Source organism: Ranitomeya variabilis, chromosome 1 (assembly GCF_051348905.1).
Source record: "Ranitomeya variabilis isolate aRanVar5 chromosome 1, aRanVar5.hap1, whole genome shotgun sequence".
In the NCBI taxonomy this organism is placed as follows: Eukaryota; Metazoa; Chordata; class Amphibia; order Anura; family Dendrobatidae; genus Ranitomeya; species Ranitomeya variabilis.
In genome coordinates, this window is record NC_135232.1 from 102,681,852 (window position 1) to 102,702,475 (window position 20,624).

The following is a 20,624-nucleotide window of genomic DNA, read 5'->3' on the forward strand; positions in this document are numbered from 1 at the left end:
TATACAGGTCCTTCTCAAAAAATTAGCATATAGTGTTAAATTTCATTATTTACCATAATGTAATGATTACAATTAAACTTTCATATATTATAGATTCATTATCCACCAACTGAAATTTGTCAGGTCTTTTATTGTTTTAATACTGATGATTTTGGCATACAACTCCTGATAACCCAAAAAACCTGTCTCAATAAATTAGCATATCAAGAAAAGGTTCTCTAAATGACCTATTACCCTAATCTTCTGAATCAACTAATTAACTCTAAACACATGCAAAAGATACCCGAGGCTTTTAAAAACTCCCTGCCTGGTTCATTACTCAAAACCCCCATCATGGGTAAGACTAGCGACCTGACAGATGTCAAGAAGGCCATCATTGACACCCTCAAGCAAGAGGGTAAGACCCAGAAAGAAATTTCTCAACAAATAGGCTGTTCCCAGAGTGCTGTATCAAGGCACCTCAATGGTAAGTCTGTTGGAAGGAAACAATGTGGCAGAAAACGCTGTACAATGAGAAGAGGTGACCGGACCCTGAGGAAGATTGTGGAGAAGGACCGATTCCAGACCTTGGGGAACCTGAGGAAGCAGTGGACTGAGTCTGGCGTGTGCAGGAAATGGGCTACAGGTGCCGCATTCCCCAGGTAAAGCCACTTTTGAACCATAAACAGTGGCAGAAGCGCCTGACCTGGGCTACAGAGAAGCAGCACTGGACTGTTGCTAAGTGGTCCCAAGTACTTTTTTCTGATGAAAGCAAATTTTGCATGTCATTCGGAAATCAAGGTGCCAGAGTCTGGAGGAAGACTGGGGAGAAGGAAATGCCAAAATGCCTGAAGTCCAGTGTCAAGTACCCACAGTCAGTGATGGTGTGGGGTGCCATGTCAGCTGCTGGTGTTGGTCCACTGTGTTTCATCAAGGGCAGGGTCAATGCAGCTAGCTATCAGGAGATTTTGGAGCACTTCATGCTTCCATCGGCTGAAATGCTTTATGGAGATGAAGATTTCATTTTTCAGCACGACCTGGCACCTGCTCACAGTGCCAAAACCACTGGTAAATGGTTTACTGACCATGGTATTACTGTGCTCAATTGGCCTGCCAACTCTCCTGACCTGAACCCCATAGAGAATCTGTGGGATATTGTGAAGAGAAAGTTGAGAGACGCAAGACCCAACACTCTGGATGAGCTTAAGGCCGCTATTGAAGCATCCTGGGCCTCCATAACATCTCAGCAGTGTCACAGGCTGATTGCCTCCATGCCACGCCGCATTGAAGCAGTCATTTCTGCCAAAGGATTCCCGACCAAGTATTGAGTGCATAACTGAACATTATTATTTGATGGTTTTTTTGTTTGGTATTAAAAAACACTTTTATTTGATTGGTCGGGTGAAATATGCTAATTTATTGAGACAGGTTTTTTGGGTTATCAGGAGTTGTATGCCAAAATCATCAGTATTAAAACAATAAAAGACCTGACAAATTTCAGTTGGTGGATAATGAATCTATAATATATGAAAGTTTAATTGTAATCATTACATTATGGTAAATAATGAAATTTAACACTATATGCTAATTTTTTGAGAAGGACCTGTATGTGCATCCAGATCTGCTCTTCTGTGCAGGGCTGCTCACAAAATTCACCATTTTCAGATGTGCTCTTCATAACTGTTTGCTACAACTGGAGCTAAAGCACCAAGCTGACAGACAGCCGCGAGCCACAATTCATGGGACCGCCAGCCGCATGTGGCTCCCGAGCTACAGGTTGGGGACCCCTGAACTAAAGCTACTGTTACCATCCACCTCTCGTGTCTCCCCTTTTCCTCATAGATTGTAAGCTTGCGAGCAGGGCCCTCATTCCTCCTGGTATCTGTTTTGAACTGTGATTTCTGTTATGCTGTAATGTCTATTGTCTGTACAAGTCCCCTCTATAAGTTGTAAAGCGCTGCGGAATATGTTGGCGCTATATAAATAAAAATTATTATTATTATTATGATAAATAAGTTCGTAATTCGTGCATTAATCCTGACAGGCAGTCCTGGGATGTATCAGCAGAGCAGACACTGTGTGCATTGTGTGGAAATCACCGCAGACCGGCAGTACACGGCGGCTCTGCCGGGATTCCCGGGCTGCCCGTGTCCCAAACCTCCAGGGACTGTCTGACTGGGAGTCTGGAGGGGGCGGAGCCGTGACGTCACGGGGCGGGGACAACCTGGAGACTGAGGCTGCTGCCGCCGACGCCGCTTCCCCGGGAGCGCTCGCTCCTCAGTGCACGTTTAATGAGAGTGGGGGAGGGAGCACCGAGCAGGAGCCGAATAACGGGGGCAGCAGTGGACTATTTCTCCGGCGCTGAGAACCGGGCGCTGCCTTTTCTTGGGTGAGTACAGTCCCTTGAAGTGTGTCTGGTGACTGGAACTTTCCGGTGCTGATGAATGGATGCCCGGCTCCTGCCCTCACGGCTGCATTTCTCCACAGAGGCTGGGGCTTGCTGCAGAGTACCCGCGGAGGGCTTCTCATTAACCCCTGCAGCCCCACTGGCTGCATGCATGAAGGGTTAATCCGGCTGGCACCGTGTGTGGGCAGCTCATGTGAGGGGCTCTCCTGCTGCCCCTATCCTCAGGGTCCTGGATGTGCCCCCTCTTCCTTCATTTTCCTGATCTGATGGATTCCCCCTCTAGGTGGGCAATAAGCTTCAATCATGTCCTCTGTTTAGGCTGGTCACCCCCTGAGCTCTTCTATTAACCCTTCATGCCAGGCTTGGTGAATGCATGGCCCATCATCATTTGGGACAGTGGTAGGGTGTACTTTATATCTAGCTTTAGTCTTTCTGCAGATCTGTGTTTTTTTTTTAATTCTAAATAAGTAAAAATGTAAGACTTTCTATCTCATCTGGTAAGTCTAGAGCTGGCCAAGTGTGTGCATGGAGGGCAGTGATTAGGGCTCCTTGTGGAGTGTCCGCACTTGGCTGCTCTACTTTCCTCTGTATCTTCTAGGAAAAAGGCAGTAAGAGTGCAATCTAGGGAGGGATTGCCTTTCTCTTCCAGCTGCAGTTTTCTATACATCCATGAGGGGCGGTAGAGCGCCCTCCTATGGTCCTTTACTGACAGCAGAGGCATCAGTGAAGAAGTAATGATGCCACAGCTCAGGGTCTATATACTGGGACATCTCCCCATGTGGGGGGCAGTACGGGCTTGCCGTGGTCCCCTTCCAACATAGCTTTCAGACGAGCACATATTATTTTTAGTGCACTGTTGCTTTAATAGTGCTATAGATGAGAAGGGGGTTACATGCAGAATACAACATAGATTACAGAGCACAAACTAATAATGACAGCCAGGTACAGAAATCACAGGGCCCTGCCAGCTGACTGTATAGGGGTGTGACTGAGGCCAGCAGATCTGATCCGCTGGGAGTTATCCCCCCATTGTTCCCTGATTGTTGTGGAAATTGGGAATAAATGCTTAAATTTATAGTCTGGGTAATGAATACTATTTTTTTTTTTTTTTAAGTATAAAAACTTGTTAAAACATCTGTAGTTGTGTAAATGTCATCTTGGTTGTAGAGAAGATAAACACACTGAAGCCAATTCATCAAAACTTTTATTCCACAAAACCAATGTAAAAGCTTTGAATAGTTGCACTTTTTTATTTTTTGTAAAAGTTACTGAAAAACTGTGAGTTTTGGTATCTTTAAGCCAGTTTGGATGAGCTCTGCCTTTTTTGGGACACCTGTCCATCCAATTCTTGAAAAATAACTGTGTTTTAGGCCAGAAATGCTACTCTAGTCTCTGACTGGAGTAGCATTTCTGGCTAGACTCATGGCACTCAGAAAAAGCCCCAAATGAATTCGGTGTCTCTTCTACTCCATAAAGACCGGTGTAGTGTGAGTGTGCGCTTTACTCAGTTCCCAAAAAAGATGTGTAATTGGCCCTATTCACTGTTATAGGTATGAGCGCTATTCATGAAAAACACGGCTAGCACTCAGACGCAAAAGAAGTGCGTCTTAAAATCCGAAAAATACAGTTGCTATAGTATGTGCCAGCGCTCTTCCAGCGGTGTCCTGGGGCTCAGGTGAAGTTGTTGCCCTCTCTATGTTATGTAGACCCCTTTGTGTGCCACCAGGACCGCTCTGACCTTTTTGAAGCATGGACTCCACAAGACCTTTCACAGTGCCTTGTGGTATTTTGCACCAAGATGTTAGGCCGGCCTCACACTTGGCGTAAGACAATACGCCACGTATTATACGTCCATACTACGGCCGTAATACAGAGAAATGTTCCCAAAATATTGATCCGTAGTCAGGGTGTGTCAGCGTATTTTGCGCATGGCATCCTCCGTATGTAATCCGTATGGCATCAGTACTGCGATATTTTCTCGCAGGCTTGCAAAACCGACATCTAATGGATTTATGTGCTCAAATGTTCGGGAAAACATATATACAGTATATATATATATATATGTCATTGAGACACATATATATATATTCTGTATTTAGATTTCATTCAGCGCGATATCTGTGAACAGCCGGTAATTCAATTGCCGGCTTTTCATTTCTCCTGCACAAACCCGACATGATATGAGACATGGTTTACATACAGTAAACCATCTCATATCCCCTTTTTTTTTGCATATTCCACACTACTAATGTTAGTAGTGTGTATGTGCAAAATTTCAGCGCTGTAGCTGCTGAAATAAAGGGTTAAATTGCGGAAAAAATTGGCGTGGGCTCCCGCGCAATTTTCTCCGCCAGAATGGTAAAGCCAGTGACTGAGGGCAGATATTAATAGCCAGGAGAGGGTCCATGGTTATTGGCCCCCCCGTGGCTAAAAACATCTGCCCCCAGCCACCCCAGAAAAGGCACATCTGGAAGATGCGCCTATTCTGGCACTTGGCCACTCTCTTCCCACTCCCGTGTAGCGGTGGGATATGGGGTAATGAAGGGTTAATGCCACCTTGCTATTGGAAGGTGACATTAAGCCAGATTAATAATGGAGAGGCGCCAATTATGACACCTATCCATTATTAATCCAATTGTTGGAAAGGGTTAAAAAACACACACACACATGATTAAAAAGTAGTTTAATGAAATAAACACAGCGGTTGTTGTAATAATTTATTGTTCTCTCAATCCATCAGGAACACCCTCGCTTGGAAAAATAATAAACGCACAAGATACATACCTTCTGGTGAACCACCTCGTCCCACGAAGTAATCCATCTGAAGGGGTTAATTATTTTACAGGCAGGAGCCCTGCAAATGCAGCTGTGCTCCGTGCCTGTAATCCCCGGAGAATGAATGAAATGTAGGTCATTGACCTACATTTCCTTCAGTCGCGGTGATGCGCCCCCTGGTGGATGTCCTCATATGACCTGGAGCGTGGGAAAAAGTTCCCAGGCTGCAGTTCATGAGAACATCCACCAGAGGGCGCCTCACCGCGACTCAATGTAAGTACAGATCCAGCTTTCCTTTCAGCACCCGGGGATTACAGGCACGAGCGAGTGGTTTATCGCAGCTCGTGCCTGTAATATTAGTTAGCCCCTTCAGATGGATTTCCTCGTTGGATGTGATAGGACATCAGAAGGTATGTATCTTGTGCGTTTATTATTTTTCCAAGCGAGGGTGTTCCTGATGGATTGAGAGAACAATAAATTATTACAACAACCGCTGTGTTTATTTCATTAAACTACTTTTAAATCGTGTGTGTGTGTGTGTGTGTGTGTGTGTGTGTGTGTGTGTGTGTGTGTGTGTGTGTGTGTGTGTTTTAAAGGCCCCGTCTCACTAAGCGATTTACCAACGATCACGACCAGCGATACGACCTGGCCGTGATCGTTGGTAAGTCGCTGTGTGGTCGCTGGGGAGCTGTCACACAGACAGCTCTCTCCAGCGACCAACGATCAGGGGAACGACTTCGGCATCGTTGAAACTGTCTTCAACGATGCCGAAGTCCCCCTGCAGCACCCGGGTAACCAGGGTAAACATCGGGTTACTAAGCGCAGGGCCGCGCTTAGTAACCCGATGTTTACCCTGGTTACCAAAAAAAACAAACAGTACATACTCGCCTTTCGGTGTCCAGGTCCCTTGCCGTCTGCTTCCTGCTCTGACTGAGATCCGGCCGTACAGTGAGAAGTGAGAGCAGCGGTGACGTCACTGCTGTGCTCTCACTTCTCACTGTACGGCCGGGAGTCAGTGAGAGCAGGAAGCAGACGGCAAGGGACCTGGACACCGAAAGGCGAGTATGTACTGTTTGTTTTTTTTGGTAACCAGGGTAAACATCGGGTTACTAAGCGCGGCCCTGCGCTTAGTAACCCGATGTTTACCCTGGTTACCAGTGAAGACATCGCTGGATCGGTGTCACACACACCGATTCAGCGATGTCAGCGGGGCCTCAACGACCAAAAAAAGGTCCAGGCCATTCCGACACGACCAGCGATCTCGCAGCAGGGGCCTGATCGCTGGTACGTGTCACACATAGCGAGATCGCTATGGAGGTCGCTGTTGCGTCACAAAACTTGTGACTCAGCAGCGATCTCGCTAGCGATCTCGCTATGTGAGACGGGGCCTTAACCCTTTCAAACAATTGGATTAATAATGGATAGGTGTCATAATTGACGCCTCTCCATTATTAATCTGGCTTAATGTCACCTTCCAATAGCAAGGTGGCATTAACCCTTCATTACCCCATATCCCACCGCTACAGGGAGTGGGAAGAGAGTGGCCAAGTGCCAGAATAGGCGCATCTTCCAGATGTGCCTTTTCTGGGGTGGCTGGGGGCAGATGTTTTTAGCCACGGGGGGGCCAATAACCATGGACCCTCTCCTGGCTATTAATATCTGCCCTCAGTCACTGGCTTTACCATTCTGGCGGAGAAAATTGCGCGGGAGCCCACGCCATTTTTTTCCGCCATTTAACCCTTTATTTCAGCAGCTACAGCGTTGAAATTTTGCACATACACACTACTAACATTAGTAGTGTGGAATATGCAAAAAAAAAGGGGATATGAGATGGTTTACTGTATGTAAACCAGGTCTCATATCCTGTCGGGTTTGTGCAGGAGAAATGAAAAGCCGGCAATTGAATTACCGACTTTTCACTAACAGCGCTGCGTATTTCTCGCAAGTCACACTGCTGGTCCGTGTGGAATCCGTATTTTTCTCGCCACCATAGACTTTCATTGGCGTATTATTTGTGCAATACGCTGACAAACGCAGCATGCTGCGATTTTGTACGGCCGTAGAAAGCCGTATAATACTGAACCGTAATATACGGCTAATAGGAGCAGCCCCATTGAGAATAATTGTGCCGTTTATTTTGCGAGTTTTACGGACGTAATTTCTGCGCTCTTACGTCCGTAAAACTCGCTAGTGTGAGGCCGGCCTTAGCAGCAGACAGTTGTGTGGTAGGGCCCACATTGGTCAGCCTTGTTTTCCCAGCATTTTCCACTGATGATATATTAATTTGAGATCTGGGAATTTGACATGTTCCTTCACCCATTCCTAAAGAATGTTTGCACTATGGCATTATTTTCCTGAAACAGGCACTGCCGTTAGGAAGTACTTACCTTGAAGGAGTACAATCCTGGTGCCACCTTTTCCCCAGATAAGCCCCCTACACATAGCCAGGCATCCCCATTATTCATCTTGCCAGACCACCTTCTTCCATTGATGCCTGGTCCAGTTCTGATGATCGCATGCCCATAGTACTCTCTTTAGTCAATGTGCAGCACAACCAGTATGACCAGTCGGTGGCTACACAAAAAGGGCACTGTGTGTTCTGATGGCTTCTGATCATAGTCAGAATTAGCTTTTTTTAAATGAGTAACTAAACTTTTGCAAAGCGATCTATATTTTTTTGGCCCTTTAATTCTCTACAGTTTGGTGGGGAAGACTGCCACTGATTGCTCGAAAGACGGGTGAGAAGTGCATGGCTCAGAAGGCAGGAACGTTCACACCGAGAGGAGGACAGATTGACTAGCTCAGAAGACAACTCGCCTATCTTCTGCAAAATTGCACTGGATCTCAACCAGTCTGCAGGGAATTAAAGGGCCAAAGAAATTAAACTATTTGCAAAAAGTTTATTATTCAAGGCCATGTTCACACTGTATTTTTGCATTCTTTGGAAATTTTACCCAAACAAGATTCAGATGAACTCCGAAGGTGCCAAAGACTGTAATGATACGAAAGATCTGAAAATGATCTGAAAGTGTCTGTTTTCAGACGGGCGCAGTAACGTAGCAGACAACATTTCTTTGCCCGTCTGACATACACCGACCAAACGAAACACAATTTGAGTTCATTTGGACTCTTCGTGTCCTCGCAGTTTACTGCCTGTTGAATGACATTTTTAGGGGGATTCACAACTTTTTTCCCAACTGGTTTCTGCTGGATTGGTTCTAGCGGATCATTACTGGACCTGTCAACGTAGCCTTAGAAAGTTTTGGAAGTAAACTACAGATGACGAACACTTTTCAGATGAGGTTTCATCATTCAGTGTGGGGCAGGGACAGCGCAGCTGAGTTTAGCTGTATCACATTACAATCCCTTCTTCCATCTCTCCTCTTTTCATAGCACTGTCACCTCTGCTGTACTACCCTTCTTCTGCACTGCCTGTTTGGAGATGTCAAAAATTGTTTATTGGGTAAAATTATCTTTTGCGCAGCACAAAAAAATTAATCGTTCTCGACAAAACTTAGTCCTGTGTAAACAGAACTCTCTTTGCCAAGAACTATAGTAGTCTATGTGCTCTGAACAATTTGGATAGTGTCCATTGCTCCTATGTAGATGGGCATTTAAACAACCACTGATTGGTAAAAGTTTACTGATTGGCTGTATTGTGCTGCTGGTAGGTCCATGTAAATGGCACCTTAATGTCACATCACCCACTGGCAATAGCGATGCCGATTTCCCTGGAATGACACCACTGAAGGAGGTGCGCATCCACTGTTTTCATTTTCTATGAGGCACTGAATTGATTAAAGGGGTTGTCCACTACTAGCACCACCCCTTCTTGATCTAAATGTTTTGGGCCGATAAAATAAAAAAGCCTATACTCTTCTCCTGTGTTGGCGCCGTTCCACCGTTGACGTTGTTCGTGGTCCCGGGACTCTCGTGCTGGAGTTGTGACACATGACCCCTGGTGCCCCATCAGCGCTGCCGTCACTGTCCCCACCTTTAGAGGTTCTCAACATGAAGAGGAAGTCCGGGCTTAAACTGATCTCTGAACGGCGCCAGCACGGGAGGGGAGTATAGGATTTTTTTTTTTTTATTGGGGCCAAACATTTAGCTGAAGAAGTGGACAACCACTTTAAACATTAACCAGCTCTCATTTAGGTCATTGGTTGCTCTCTGCATGCAGGCGGCTGGAGGTAGGGTCCTAACGGAGGACCCCACTTTTCACATGCAAATGCCTTCGCTTATTTTAAGCGTTTTCTTGGTGGAAGTTTGTGAGGACTCTGGAAATGTGTATGTCATCAGGAATAATTTATGGAAATAACTGCTGAAATGATGAAAGGGTTTTGTAATTTTAGCTGCTTTGAGAGACATTGATGCTGAAGTTGTGTGGGCATTGATTATTATTTGGCCTATTAACCCTTCTCCTTACCGTCTGCTCTCTTGGTGATCTGCTAGGACTTCTGATGATGATGGTGTGCGGCTTTTATATACTTTGTTCCAGTAAAATTGTTGTATTAGCAATTTATGGACCATGATGAAGTGATTGTCCTAAAAAGATACTGATGAGCCCCCCAGTAGAGTGAACTGCTAACAGTGCAGCAGCTGGGAAATGTCTGATAGATTGTGTCAGCAGATCCCGGAGATAGAGATGAGCTGGTGGGATTGACTGAAGGATAAATATCATATGGCAAAAACTTAAGCTGCTCATACACTTGAGACAGCTGTCGGCCGACCTCCCACGTTGTGCTTGTTTATTTCATTGGGAGGAAAGCAAATAGCCAGATACCCCTTGTGATGGCATAACAAAGAATCAGGCCTGTTGTCATTAAGAGGCACCATATGTGCCTGTGGCTCCAGTCTCTGTGTGCCATTGTATCTGCTCTGTGCACACAGAATCAGAGAAAATTGTATTCTTAGAGTGTAGCAAGTCTACTTAAGACAATATCTAATTTTAGTGCATTAGCATTCTGCCAGAACTATAGGTGCCGGAGCTTCCATTCCCTTTCCATTATGATTTGCCCCTGCTATTGTTAAAAGACCTGTCATTCTAGCTCTAAAGCCTAACTGTTAGCTCTGTGTGCATTTTACTGGACAGAGCAGGAGCAGAGATTACACCTACTTCAAGAGTAACTAAACTTTTATTTACTTTTTATTATTATTTTGTCCAGCATGGAAAGCTATGAAACTTTGCAAATCACTATTAGGGAATTTGTTTTCATTCCTGTAAAAACAAAATAAATGTAATTGGCTTCTGAACATGTGCTTTTCCTCACTCTAGTTATCTGCCTTCACCTGCGTTGATATCAGAACGTACTCATTTGGAGTACAGATGATGGCAGTGATGGGTCAGCTTGGCACTTGTCTCCCTATCCCTGGGGATATGCTGCTGCAGGAGATTGTTCTTCTAGACAACACTCAGAGGCTGATCCATCACGACCATCATCTGTACTGCAAATGAGTATCTTCTTACATCAGTGCATCTGAATGCAGGTCAATAGATGGGGGGGGGGGGGAGCATGCATAACATGCAATTTTTAACAAAATTAAGACAAATCCCCTACTAAAGTAATTTACAAAGTTTCATAACTTTTCATGTTGGACAAAATTATATATAAGAAAAATTTAGTTACTCTTTAACCCCTTCCCGACCTGTGACGCCACGTAGGCGTCATGAAAGTCGGTGCCAATCTGACCTGTGATGCCTATGTGGCGTCATGGAATGTTCTCGTCCCTGCAGATCGGGTGAAAGGGTTAACTCCAGTTTCACCCGATCTGCAGGGACAGGGGGAGTGGTACTTCAGCCCAGGGGGGAGTGGCTTCACCCCCTCGTGGCTACGATCGCTCTGATTGGCTGTTTCACTTTCAACAACCAATCAATCAGCGATTTGTAATATTTCACCTATGAAAACTGGTGAAATATTACAATCCAGCCATGGCCGATGCTGCAATATCATCGGCCATGGCTGGAAACTCTGATCTGGCCCCCCCACCGCCACCGATCTCCTCCCCAGTCCTCCGTCCAGGTACATTTTGATCACTGTGATAAAACCTATCACAGTGATCAAAAAAAAAAAAAAAAGTAGTAAATGAACCCCCCCCCCCCCCTTTATCACCCCCATAGGTAGGGACAATAATGAAATAAAGAAAATATATTTTCTTTTTTTTCCACTAGGGTTAGAGCTACGGTTAGAATTAGGCTATGTGTACACGGTGCGGATTTGGCTGCGGATCCACAGCAACCAATCCGTAGCAGTGTTCCATCAGGTTTACAGTACCATGTAAACCTATGGAAAACCAAATCCGCTGTGCCCATGGTGCGGAAAATACCGCGCAGAAACGCTGCGTTGTATTTTCCGCAGCATATCAATTCTTTGTGTGGATTCCGCAGCGTTTTACACCTGTTCCAAAATAAGAATCTGCAGGTGAAATCCGCACAAAAAAACACTGGAAATCCGCGGTTTACCTGCGGATTTTTCAAAAATGGTGCGGAAAAATCTCACGAATCCGCAACGTGGGCACATAGCCTTAGGGTTAGGGTTTGAATTAGAGTTAGGGTTGGAAATAGGGTTAAGATTAGGCTTGTGGTTAGGGTTAGGGGTGTGTTGGGGTTAAAGTTGTGGTTAGGGTTGGGATTAGGGTTAGGATTAGGGATAGGGTTGGGATTAGGGTTAGGGGTGTGTTGGGGTTAGTGTTGTGGTTAGGGGTGTGTTGGGATTAGGGTTAGGGGTGTGTTGGGGTTAGAATTGAGGGGTTTCCACTGTTTAGGCACATCAGGGGTCTCCAAACGCAACATTGCGCCACCATTGATTCCAGCCAATCTTGCGTTCAAAAAGTCAAATGGTGCTCCCTCCCTTCCGAGCCCTGACGTGCGCCCAAACAGTGGTTTACACCCACATATGCGGTACCAGCATACTCAGGAGAAATTGGACCCCAATAGTTGTTGCCCAGTTTGTCCTGTTACCCTTGTGAAAATAAAAAATTGCTTGCTAAAACATCATTTTTGAGGAAAGAAAAATTATTTTTTATTTTCACGGCTCTGCGTTGTAAACTTCTGTGAAGCACTTGGGGGTTCAAAGTGCTCACCACACATCTAGATAAGTTCCTTGGGGGGTCTAGTTTCCAAAATGGGGTCACTTATGGGGGGTTTCTACTATTTAGGCACATCAGGGGCACCGCAAACGCAATGTGACGCCGGCAGACCATTCCATCAAAGTCTGCATTTCAAAAGTCACTACTTCTCTTCCGAGCTCCGACGTGTGCCCAAACAGTGGTTTACCCCCGCATACGGGGTATCCGTGTACTCAGGACAAACTGGGCAACAACTATCGGGGTCCAATTTCTCCTGTTACCCTTGTGAAAATAAAAAATTGCGGGCTAAAAACTAATTTTTGAGGAAAGAAAAATGATTTTTTATTTTCACGGCTCTGCGTTATAAACTTCTGTGAAGCACTTGGGGGTTTAAAGTGGTCACCGCACATCTACATTAGATCCATGGGAGGTCTAGTTTCCAAAATGGGGTCACATGTGGGAGAGCTCCAATGTTTAGGCACATAGGGGCTCTCCAAACGCGACATGGTGTCTGCTAACGATTGGAGCTAATTTTTCATTCAAAAAGTCAAATGGCGCTCCTTCCCTTCCGAGCCCTGCCGTGTGCCCAAACAGTGGTTTACCTCCACATGTGAGGTATCAGTGTACTCAGGAGAAATTGCCCAATAAATTTTATGATCCATTTTATCCTGTTGCCCATGTGGAAATGAACAAATTGAGGCTAAAAAATTTTTTGTGGAGAAAAAAAAAAAAAAAAAGTACTTTTTCATTTTTACGGATCAATTTGTGAAGCACCTGGGGGTTCAAAGTGCTCACTATGCATCTAGATAAGTTCCTTGGGGGGTCTTGTTTCCAAAATGGGGTCACATGTGGGGGAGCTCCAATGTTTAGGCACACAGGGGCTCTCCAAACGCGACATGGTGTCCGCTAACGATTGGAGCTAATTTTTCATTCAAAAGTCAAATGGCGCTCCTTCCCTTCTGAGCCTTCTCGTGTGCACAAACAGTGGTTTGTGACCACATGTGAGGTATCGGTGTACTGAGGAGAAATTGCCCAACACATTTTAGGATCCATTTTATCCTGTTGCCCATGTGAAAATGAAAAAATTGAGGCTAAAAGAATTTTTTTGTGAAAAAAAAGTACTTTTTCATTTTTACAGATCAATTTGTGAAGCACCTGGGGGTTCAAAGTGCTCACTATGAATCTAGAGAAGTTCCTTGGGGGGTCTAGTTTCCAAAATGGGGTCACTTGTGGGGGAGCTCCAATGTTTAGGCACACAGGGGCTTTCCAAATGCGACATGGTGTCCGCTAAAGATTGGAACCAATTTTTCATTGAAAAAGTCAAATGGCGCTCCTTCCCTTCTGAGCCCTGTCGTGCACCCAAACAGTGGTTCCCCCCCACATATCGGGTATCGGCATACTCAGGACAAATTGTACAATAATATTTGGGGTCCAGTTTCTCTTTTTACCTTTGGGAAAATAAAAAAATTGTTGCTAAAAGATCATTTTTGTGACTAAAAAGTTAAATGTTCATTTTTTCCTTCCATGTTGCTTCTGCTGCTGTGAAGCACCTGAAGGGTTAATAAACTTCTTGAATGTGGTTTTGAGCACCTTGAGGGGTGCAGTTTTTAGAATGGTGTCACTTTTGGGTATTTTCGCCATATAGACCCCTCAAATTGACTTCAAATGTGAGGTGGTCCCTAAAAAAAAAAATGGTTTTGTAAATTTCGTTGTAAAAATGAGAAATCGCTGGTCAAATTTTAAACCTTATAACTTCCTAGCAAAAAAAAATGTTTCCAAAATTGTGCTGATGTAAAGTAGACATGTGGTTAATGTTATTTATTAACTATTTTGTCACATAACTTTCTCGTTTATCAGAATAAAAATTCAAAATTTCAAAATTGCGAAATTTTCAAAATTTTCGTAAAATTTCCATTTTTTTCACAAATAAACGCAACAATTATCTACCTAAAGTCTCAGAATCGCTAGGATCCGTTGAAGCGTTCCTGAGCTATTACCTCATGAAGGGACACTGGTCAAAATTGCAAAAAACGGCCAGGTTATTAAAGGGAACCTGTCACCACGTTTTTGGAAGATGGGATAAAAATAGCGTTAAATAGGGGCAGAGGTGGGCGTTACATTAGTGTGTTTGTTATGCGTTTATTACCCACCTAAGTTGCCGAAATACCTTTGCAAAGTCTCCGTTTTCGCCTGTCAATCAGGCTGGTCTGGTCAAAAGGGCGTTGTCTTCCCCCAGATTTTGCGTAGTTTTCCGTTGGTGGCGTAGTGGTGTGCGCATGCCCAAGGTCCCGAATCCTCTGCCAGGGGATTTAAAAGAGCGCGCTGTTCGTTATTTCATTGGTGATCGGTGGGCGCGGCCATCTTCCTTTGGCCGCGCGTGCGCAGAAGCGGCGCTCTGCTGGCCGCGGCTTCAGGAAAATGGCCGCCGCGATATCCATCTGCGCACGCGTGGCATCCCGCGGCCATTTTCCTGAAGCCGCGGCCAGCAGAGCGCCGCTTCTGCGCACGCGCGGCCAAAGGAAGATGGCCGCGCCCACCGATCACCAATGAAATAACGAACAGCGCGCTCTTTTAAATCCCCTGGCAGAGGATTCGGGACCTTGGGCATGCGCACACCACTACGCCAGCAACGGAAAACTACGCAAAATCTGGGGGAAGACAAGACGCCCTTTTGACCAGACCAGCCTGATTGACAGGCGAAAACGGAGACTTTGCAAAGGTATTTCGGCAACTTAGGTGGGTAATAAACACATAACAAACACACTAATGTAATGCCCACCTCTGCCCCTATTTAACGCTATTTTTATCCCATCTTCCAAAAACGTGGTGACAGGTTCCCTTTAAGGTCAAAATAGGCTGGGTCATGAAGGAGTTAATGTAATCCGTCTACATGTCTCTGCTGCTAGAGGCGGATTACATCGACAGCAGGCAGGACAACTAGACAGAAGGGAGACACCTAGGCTAGATACCATACCAACGTTTTAATAAAATGATTTGCAGTCTATCTCTCACGTTATCTATTAGATGGGATTTTGCCTGAAAGTACAGAGAATTTATAAGTGGTGGAGGAGCCGTCAATGCAAATGTGTTCACCTGTTTTATACATTGGCATTATATAGAATAAATCTCAGCTTTGTAGTCTCCCATAGATACATCTGTGATTTGTCATTAGTGTGGTTAGTATCCTGACAAACCTTCTCTAAATAAAGTGTAGCTCCTTTGTGTATTTTTTTTTTCTTGCCTGTTACCCTTAAAATGCCTTAGCTTCACAAAATAACCTCTGACCTTTTCCTTCTTAAGGTTAATTCATGCACGAAATAAACAAAGTGCTTTTAAGTAGGGGGTCTGAGGTTTTAAGGGTCACATTTTTGTTTAAATGTCCCACTTGTCATCTACCAACAGAAGGCTATAGTCACAGCGGATTAACCCGTGATGATCTGCAAACTGATCAACAGAAAACTGGAAAATTGTTGTTGACTTATGTAAATGTGTGAGACTTGTAACGCCGCGAGGCCATTACTGAAATCTAGAGATGTCCATATCGCGCTACAAAGTCCCTGCATTTCTTTTATGGTTTCCATGGGTTCAAAATTCTTCGCTCATTTAAGGAGTTTTCAGAGACAAAAAATATATTTTTTAAATGTCTGACTGCTTAAAATTAAATAAGGTCTAAGGGGTAACGTTTCTCCTTATTGAGAGTGACATACCAGCTGGCTTGTCAAGGTAAGGAGGCTTATTCGCCGTGCAATGCTCCTCTGGGAAATTAAATATGCAAATTGCCTCTTCTGAGAAAAAGAGGACTTAACTCTATAGCGCCACCTGTTGGAAGTAACGATCCTACAAGTCACAATCAACCCTTTAACGAGTCATGCAATATGACTTTAAGTAATGCTTTCACCCATCGATCATTTACCACTGCCGTTTTTTATGCTTAGGAACCTCACAAAATAGCTGTTATTAAGGTTGGCAGATCAATCAACTGGCAGCTATCTACCCCGGCTCTCCCATACACAGTAGCGCTTGCTCAAAAGAGAGCACTTATGTCTTCCATGAGAAAGCTGCTGCAAGACTCCTCTGGCGGTGGCATATCCCTCTGAGCACAAATGAGCCACCTATCCAAAATCGGACATGCTGGATCATTATAGCATCATTTGTCGGGGGGCCATATACAGCTACCACTGACCACTTATGTGACTGATGAACGAGAACGGGCAATTCGATTCTCACCAACTCTAATGACCACCACTCCATTCACGTGGATGACATGGGAACCCCCTTTCCTCATGATTGGTTGGGGATTCTCTGGCCGCCTTACATGCTGGCTACCTGTAGATTTGAGTGTTATGAAGATATGTTAAGAATTACATTAACACGGAATTGCAGAGTTAGAACTAAGGTGAATCGCTTGATTTTTTTTTTTTTTAAATTTGATTGTCCACTAAGAAGTTTGGGCAGAAAGTACACAAGTGGACAACCTTTAAGGACCTCAGACCAAACTTGTGGTCACTTGTACTCATTCCTCTCTTAATCTGACCTCTTTGTCACGTCCCCACATCTGACAATGCCGTTTTGTTGCTCTGTGGTTGTCGCGTGCTGCTTATGAATGCCCACACTCCTTGCACTATTGACCTTCTTGAATAAATCCCACCACGGCCTCTCTCCTCCAATATTTTGCAGTAGGTTTCAGATGTGTCCCATATTATTTTTTTCATTATTAGTACTTTTTCCCCACACTGCCCTGGATTAGAGAACCCCATATGTCTGAAACTATTTACGGTATTTATTTGTAAGGGATCGGCCATTGTCCCCCCTGGCATGTTCTTCTCTTCCAGAGAGGGAGATTTGGATCAACGTGTATAAATAAATACGGCCGCTGATGCAGCTCTTTAATGAGTTTGCTGTGATGTGTGGAGTGATCTTCAGCTTTTCACATTATGTCACGATTTTTGTGTTGTGTCTGAGTTTGCTTTAGTTTTTTTTTTCTTTACTGACAGTCATTTCCTTTCTTAAAAACAGGTTTCCACCATTTTTTATCTAAGCACAGATTAAACCACATGTGTTTCATTTGTGGTATGGCACATGATGGGGTCTAGGTAAGACGTCACAGGCTAAGGCCACATTCACATGTTCAGTATTTGGTCAATATTTTACCTCCGTATTTGTAAGCCAAAACCAGGAGTGGAACAATCAGGAAAAGTGTATCAGTACAAATTTTGGCTTATAAATACTGAGGTAAACTACTGACCAAATGCTGAACGTGGCCTAAGGTTGTCTTTATAGGTAGAATAATTATTGAACCCCGTCCATTTATTACCAAGCGGATTGGGATTGAATTTTCATATTAATATCCAGGACTGTGGTATTGGTAAACCAAAACTCCAACTCCTCAATTTCCTGACAACCCTGCCTCACTACTGAGCATGCGCGTAAAGTGCCGCCCTGCCTCACTACTGAGCATGCGAGTAAAGTGCCGCCCTGCCTCACTACTGAGCATGCGCGTAAAGTGCAGCACAGATTCATCTCAACTGAAAGCCGAGATCCTTAGATCAGGAACAGAGCAGACATTTATAGGACATTTCATAACCTTCGCAAATTCTTATGCAAAATATTCAGCACATCCTGCATTGTACTACTGATCCCAATTCATATTATATTTTTTTGAGTCGGTCGATTTTATTCCGACTCCACAGAAATGGACTCCGACTCCAGAGCACTGTTAATATCTATGGAGGCAGGACCCATGTTTGACAGTCTGACATCTCTGGCACCACTGATTTTTAAGTTTAAAAGTACTGCTGGCACAAAATGATTGTTCAAACCAAGCACAGGCGCTGAGTGCACTTTTAGCATGGTTAAACAGTTCAGTGCACCTTCCACCGACTTTTTTTGTCATCTATTTCTTCCTCCTGTAAAATCAAAGCTGTCAATCAAGGAAGAAGGGGGTAGGGATAGATACAAAGCTAGTAGGTGGGAAGTCGCACAGACCACCTATGCTTGGTTTGAACCGTTTTTTTGGAGTTTTTAAGAAATACTAGAGAGAAGAGGTCACACTAATCTTTTTTGCACCTGTCCCAGTAATGTCTTTAGGGTGCTACTTTATTGAAGTTTAGGACCCTTAGGGTATGTTTCCACGTTCAGGAAACACTGCGTGTTTGACGCTGCGTAGAGCCGCAGCGTCAAACACGCAGCGTCCAGATGTTACAGCATAGTGGAGGGGATTTCATGAAATCCCGTCTCCACTATGCATTAAAAGACGCATGCGGCAGACCCGCGGAAACGGACATGCGGCTCGTCTTTTAAGGACGCAGCATGTCCTTACAATGCAGAAACAACGCAAGGACAACGCAAGTGACCTGCCAGTGACCTCAGCTGCAGATTTGGTTAGGATTTTACCTGCATAAAATCCTGACCAAATCCTGAACGTGAACACATACCCTTATGCTTAGGGTGTCTATCAACACAGAATGACTGTTCAAACCAAGCACAAAGCATTTGGTGCACTATTTTCTCTCTGCCCTTCTTTGGCTTCTGTAAAGCCAGAGCTGGCAATCATAGAAGAGGGAGTGGAAATGGATGGAAAACAAGTACCGTAGGTGGGAAGGAGCATTGAACTGTTCAGTCACACCAAGGTTACACAGTCAGTCTGTCCTTGGTTTAAACAGTTAGTTGGTCCTCATAGAATCCTTTTAAAGGATACTGGTCTTTTTAAACATGATTCTTGTTATAAACTATGCAAAACATGATTTAAATGGGTTTTTCACTTTATTTTTATTTTAACAAATGGCTTGGGCCATTATTTAGTTGAAATTACGAATGCATAATTTAGTATTCTCAGTATGCCCGCTGATGGAGGAGCATGTGATGTGACTCCTTAATATGAAAAACGCTGCATATGAGCAAGCAGAATGTGCATTGTCACATGTTCCTCCATCAGTGGCCTTATTGTGCACAGGAGAGCTGTGCGGACTGTGAGGAAGGTTGTGCCAAGAAGACCAGGAGGAGAACCTGTACATGAGACCATGATCTGCTAGGAACATGGTGTCACCTGGTGATGGGAACACTTTCCTTGTTTGACAAGGAGAGAATTGCATATCTATATATATTTACTGCAGTCTTCTCTTTCTCTTAGCAGCAGCTGTGATGGAGCCGCCTTTCATGTGCAGTCGCAGGCAGAATCCTCCGCTGACAGCACATGAGTGATCACTGTTTGCCATTTTTTTCTGACAGTCTGTAGCAGATAGTAATGGAATATTCCTGGATGACTGCTCCTTGTAAACTGCACAAACAATTATTGGGAATTGATTTCAGATATTGCATGTGTTCCTGACCTCACAAGGATGAATCACAAAACACATTGCAGGTGGTAATAAAATAACTAGGCAGCTGTTGTTACCCTTCGTTGTTCCTCACTCTGTTACTTTTGGTGTAGAGCACAGGTTTTGGATTTGTTCTGTAGAAATTGGGGCCGGTTCACATTAGGCTTCTTTGCACACGTTCTTGACTCCATCTGGGGTTACTTCTGAACCACCCATAAAATGGGATTTGGACGTTCCCCTGACAGAGCAGTTCACTTTAATGAATGTATTAGTAAGAAGAAATATGCATTTCACTTGGGCACTGGCATAAACCAGAATAAACAAGATCCGATGTTATAAAAGAGCAAAGGTTACTTCATGTTGCTTGTACCTAACAAGTTAGATCAGCTCCAAAGCGCGTTGTCAAAAATAAAATCTATTTACACCCAGGACTGTGGAGTCGGAGTCGTGGAGTCGGAGTTAGTTTTGGTTGGAGTCGGTAGAAATGTACCGACTCCAGCTTTAAAAAAAAATGTATTAATATTTCATAATTGAACTTTCATATGAATTTTATAAATGTTACTCATATATATATGTTCTATCAAACTATGAACAACAGTGATAAGCAGTTCTGCTGGAGATAGAGACATTTCTTCTTGTGTGTCACTGTTCTCCACTGCCCTTATCTAATCTTATACTTGGTTAACCTCATGCTGCCCCAACCCCCCTACTTATAATGTATGAAACTGAAAGTGAAAATGTGTTGCAAATTCTTAGTAGTAAAGCTCCTCCTCTAGACTAGATGTTTACTAGGTGTGCGTCTTCCAAGCATCTCACAGCTGCTACTCAGAAGAGGAAGACTGTAAGAAGTATTATCCTTTCAACAAACTTTGCATCAGTTAACTGTGAGTACATGAGGAATAACAGTATTACTGACCACTATATCAGTTGTACGACCTGGCAATAATTTTGTAAAATTGCTTTTAGGAAAAACAATTGTCATTTGGATTGTGAATGCAGAATTAAAAACCTGAGAATGTCAAAGAAGCGTCACATTAAATCAGCTGTATTTGAACATTTCACCATCACTCAAGATAGAAAAC

At 44.1% G+C, this 20,624-nt stretch overlaps 1 protein-coding gene across 2 annotated transcripts in view; it reads left to right on the top strand.

Moving 5' to 3' along the window:
- The first annotated feature begins 2,164 nt into the window (after positions 1-2,164).
- LHFPL2 (LHFPL tetraspan subfamily member 2) overlaps positions 2,165-20,624 on the top strand; it is a 150,663-nt gene continuing 132,203 nt past the window's right edge. For both annotated transcript variants that reach the window (XM_077287002.1, XM_077287009.1), the window contains exon 1: positions 2,165-2,368. The gene's annotated coding sequence lies outside the window, so the exon portion shown is untranslated. The remainder of the gene's footprint in view (positions 2,369-20,624) is intronic.